The sequence below is a fragment of the Syzygium oleosum genome, unplaced genomic scaffold (genome assembly GCF_021117445.2).
Source record: "Syzygium oleosum isolate NSW1041296 unplaced genomic scaffold, Sole_v2.1 Sole_v2.08, whole genome shotgun sequence".
In the NCBI taxonomy this organism is placed as follows: domain Eukaryota; kingdom Viridiplantae; phylum Streptophyta; class Magnoliopsida; order Myrtales; family Myrtaceae; genus Syzygium; species Syzygium oleosum.
In genome coordinates, this window is record NW_026607492.1 from 2,763,577 (window position 1) to 2,768,907 (window position 5,331).

Sequence of the window (5,331 nt, forward strand, 5' to 3'; positions counted from 1 at the left end):
TAATCTACGATTAAACTAGAGGAAGCAATGTTGATTGTCTTCATACGGCGATGTAGAAACGACCAGCGTGCACGCTAAGGCAATATGTAGTTATTACAAAATTTGGTGTATATTGATCAAAATCGTGTAGGTTTCGATTATTTTGCTTGATAGATCCGTTTTATGGAATGAATACGTGCTTGACCCTGCCGGTGCTCTGTTGACCTTCTTTATTTTCTGGATTTGGCTTTATTTTGTTGTATTATGGGCTTTGCTCTGCTTGGATTTTCTTTGCCATAAAATCAATGTGCTTCACATGTATTCTTTTGAGCAATTAACAAAATTTTCTTTCGACAAGAAAAAAAATTTAGATTGAGTATAAATAACGCGGCTATAATTATGCTAAAGGATAAAGTAACAAATGGATTTTGAGTTTAAGCTATGGGAGGCGGCTTTCCGACCAAGTTTGATCACGCGGTTTCGCGTTAACGCAAATTTAGCTGCGCCGCCACCCTCGTTCTGCACGAGGACGAAGTCTCATAGTCAAAAGAACGGAATTACTTAATTAATTTTATGTTGGCAATGCAATAGTCAACGCCTTAGTCTTCAGGATTGATACCAAAAGAGAGTATAAACAGAAATATCTTTCGTCTTTCTTCGTTGGCAAAAAGCAGGGAAGGAAACATCCAAGTTGCTGCTTAAAATTTTCTCTGTTGTTGCTTTTGTTCGGAGTGTGCATTATAAATGCCCCACCAAGCGACATTCTAACACAAACCAGTTCGCAGTTTAGCTCAACATTGCTCTCAGTTCTTCGAGTCCGTACACAATTTCCAGTCAGTGTTGTCCTCTCTTCTTCAAGCATGCAAACTCCGACTTCTTGATCGTCGTATTTGGAATTGAAGGACCGTAGGACAAACGCGGTGCATTTCGGTGCGAGAGCTTTGCGTGTGTATCAGAGGTATGAAAATATGATTACGATCTAGTTTTTCTCTAATCTGTCATAGTGGATACATCAAAGTTCATCTCAGAACCTGAACACTAATGTTAGCTAGAATGAACGTAAATGTACTGTTCAAACTGAATCAAAGCATGTGTTTAGAAAAATTCTCTGTGCAATGATTAGTGCCGGCAATTTTTGTGACCTTCCATCTGCAGAGGATTTGCATATATGCTATCTCCAGATAGCTTCCCTTTTCCTATCTCCAACAATGATTCAACTAATTCATTGATCTCATATGCATCACAAACAGATAGAAACTACTCGGTGCTGCTAATTATTACTTGATACTAAAGAAAATTGGGCTTGTCCCCGTCTATCTCCTAACTCACAGATTCAAGCTTCATAGACGCAAGATGTTTGCCCAGTGTGGATCCGCGATCGGTGGGCTCGTGCTCCTACAGGCAATGCTCCAGCAATACTTCCCTTCCATACTCCGTCACCTCTTGGAACGACATTTCCAGAAATGGTTGAGCTTCTTCCATCCCTATGTTGAGATCACATTCCACGAGTTCACAGGCAAATATATGAAGCGCAGCGAGGCCTTCACCGCCATTCAAAACTACCTCACCGAGTATGCCACTTCCCGGGCCAAGAAGCTCAAAGCAGATTCTGTCAAAGACAACCGGCCCCTCATCCTGAGCATGGATGACTACGAGGAGGTCACCGACAAATACAACGGCGTTAAGATCACGTGGTCCTCAAACAAAATCGTCCCTGTGAGCACGACGTTGTCGTTTTATCCCTTGACACAGAACCCGAGGTACAACACGCTCAAGTTCCATTGGCGCCACAGGAAATTAATCACTCAATCTTACATCAACCACGTACTGACCGAAGGAAAGGCGATCACCAGTAGAAACCAGTAGCTGAAGCTCTACACGAACGACCCGCAAGACTCCATGTGGATCCATGCAGTTTTGAAGCACCCCGCGACGTTTGAGTCCTTGGCTATGCACCCAGACAAGGAGACGGAAATAATGAATGACCTCACGAAATTCACCCAGAGGAAAGAGTACAACGCTAAGATTGGCAAGGCTTGGAAGTGCGGGTATTTGCTTTATGGTCCCCCTGGGACCGGTAAGTCTACCATGATTGCTGCGATGGCTAATTTCTTGAACTACAACGTGTACGATCGAGAGCTCACGGCGGTTAAAGAAAACACAGAACTGAGGAGGCTTCTAATCAAGACCTCAAGCAAGTCTATCATTTTGATCGAGGACATCGATTGCTCACTCGATCTCGCGGGCCAGAGGAAGCAGGCAGAGGAGGAGAATAACGAGGAGGACGTTGATCCTATAAAGAAGACGACCAGAACAGAGAAGAAGAGTAGCAAGGTCACTTTGTCTGGTCTTCTTAACTTCATTGATGGAATTTGGTCTGCTTGTGATGGGGAAAGAGTCATAGTATTTACAACTAATCACGTCGACAAGCTCAACCCTGCTCTTATACGGAGAGGAAGGATGGATAAACACATTGAGATGTTGTATTGTTGCCTCAAAGCATTCAGGGTCCTTGCAAAAAATTATCTGAATATCGATCACCATCCATTGTTCGAAGCAATTAGCCAGTTGTTCAGTGAGACCGATATGGCTCCCGCTGATGTCGCTGAAAACTTGATGCCTTAGGCCGACAACAAAGATGTGGAGGCTTGCTTGAGGAACTTGATACAAGTGCTCGAAGCAGCGAAGAAGAAAGCCGAGGAAGCAGCACGACTGAAGGCAAAAAGGGAAAAGCTTGAGAAGAGGTTGAAGTGGTGGAGAGAAACTAAAAAGAAGGTGGAACTTCTGCTAAAGAAGGAAAATTAAGCGGTTTCATCGGAGGCGGAATGGATACTGAAGCAGTGAAAGACAATGGAATGGCTATCCAACTCAGATGGGATCAAATTGGAATCAGTTAACAAATTGGATTACATGCTCGCTGTTGTGTTGTTATATATTTTCTTTAGTCCAGATGACGTTTTCTACCCTGTTGTTACTTTAAAATTAGTTCATTCCTTTTAAACATTGCAGATCATAGACTATCTTTGCTGCTTCTATCTATTTATTTATTTTTTTGCTGTCAGAAGTTCGGCTAAACAACCGTGAGTCGTTCGATTTCCTCAGACTACATGGTCCTCGGACCAAATTTTGGTTTGGCCTCATGTTCTTAGTCTATATGTTTCATCTGCATCAAATCGTCTTTTTTCACTTGAAAATAGAACACTCCTTGATGATGATTGTTGAAGAGATAATAATGTTCTGCATGTTCAATTAGAAAAGGGTTATATATATATATGCTCAACCCTACTAGAACAATTTACTATTCTACCCTTATACTTTCCAACACTCCCCCTCAAGTTGGGATGTAGATATCGAACAATCCCAACTTGTTACGTAAGAAATTCACTTTATTTCCCCGTAGAGATTTAGTAAAGATGTCTGCGAATTGATCCTCCGTCTTCGTGTATTGAAGAATAATCTCTCTTTTCTGAACTTTTTCTCGCACAAAATGACAATCGACCTCAATGTGCTTCATTCGCTCATGGAAGATAGGATTAGATGCAATATGAATAGCAGATTGATTATCACAATATAATACCGATGGATTTGATAGTGACATTCCAATCTCTGACAATAACATCCTTAACCATATTAATTCACCCGTCACTTGTGCCACAGCTCGATATTCAGCATCAGCGCTTGATCGGGAAACTACATGTTGTTTCTTGCTCTTCCACGCAACTAAATTACCTCCAAGAAACACACAGTATCCTGAAGTAGATCTTCTATCTATAGGACATCCAGTCCAATCAGCATCAGAGAATCCTGTAGTGTTTAGATGACCATAATTCTTAAATAGTAATCCTTTGCCCGGTGTTTCCTTCAAATATTTGACAATTCAAAGTACGGCATCCCAATAAGTAGTACGAGGAGAATTCATGAACTGGCTTACTACACTAACAGCAAATGATATATCAGGTCTCGTGACGATAAGATAGTTCAACTTACCCACTAATCTCTGATAATTCGCTGTATCATGCAATAATTCTCCATGTTCTGCATCGGGTTTTACATTAGGTTCCATAGGGGTATCGACTGGTTTTGCTCCAAGATATCCAATCTCACTAAGAATGTCCAGTACATACTTTCATTGCGATAAATTGATACCAGCATGTGAGTAGGCTACTTCAATACCAACAAAATATCGAAGACGTCCCATATCTTTAGTACTGAATTTTGTATGCAGAAATTGCTTAAGCTTTTGAATACCATCTGAATCACTGCCAGTAATGATTATGTCATCCACATATATAACTAGAAGGATACAACCAGCTGAAGAGATAGAGCTAAAAACTGAATGATCTACCTTACACCGCTTTAATCCAAATTTGATAATTGCATCACTAAATTTACCAAACCAAGCACGAGGAGATTGTTTAAGTCCATATAAAGCTTTGTATAAACGACACACCACATTCTCCCCCGAAGCAACAAACCCAGGTGGTTGCTCCATGTAGACCTCCTCAGCCAGATCACCATGTAAAAAAGCATTTTTCACATCCAGCTGATGTAATAGCTAGCCAAATCGTGCAGCCAATGAGATAAATACACGAACTGATGGAATTTTGGCCACCGGAGAGAAAGTGTCATCATAGTCAACACCATAAGTTTAAGTATACCCCTTCGCAACTAACCATGCCTTCAACCGATTAAGAGTGCCATCCGGGTGAACCTTAATAGTAAATACCCAACGACAACCAACAGATTTCTTACCAGTAGGTAATGGAGTAAGCTGCCAAGTTCGATTGTCAATTAGTGCCTTCATTTCATCCTCCATTGAACGATGCCATCCCGGATGAGCAAGAGCTTCAGCAACACTGCTAAGCACAGAAATAGAGGACAACGACGAGACAAAGGCAAAGAAAGAGGGAGATAAATGATTATAGGATAGAAAATTGGAAATAGGATGATGTGTGCGAATACAATCAGTAAGACCATAATAAGGGGCATAACGATCGACGGGACGATTAACACAAGAGTGTGTACCTTTACGAGAAGCAATAGGAAGATCGGGATCAGAGGCTAGTACCGTAACCGATGGGGAAACAAATGAATCAGGTGCTGGTAAAGACTATGCTGTCATAGGAGGGACTGCACTGCGCCGATGATAGGTGCGGTCAGCAAACTAAAATCCTGTAGATGTAGCTGGAGAAAGTGAAGAGGTGGAATCGTTGGTATGACACAACCATCACCACCACCAGACTCTGTGGAAACCGCAGGAGAAGTAAAATATGGCTGGTCCTCAAAGAACGTCACATCAGCGGACACAAACATACGACGACGAGTAAGGCTATAACATTTATATCCCTTCTG

At 41.6% G+C, this 5,331-nt stretch overlaps 1 pseudogene; it reads left to right on the forward strand.

Moving 5' to 3' along the window:
• The first annotated feature begins 769 nt into the window (after nt 1–769).
• On the forward strand, nt 770–2,928 carry LOC115688304 (AAA-ATPase At3g28580-like; annotated as a pseudogene).
• Nucleotides 2,929–5,331: the final 2,403 nt, after the last annotated feature.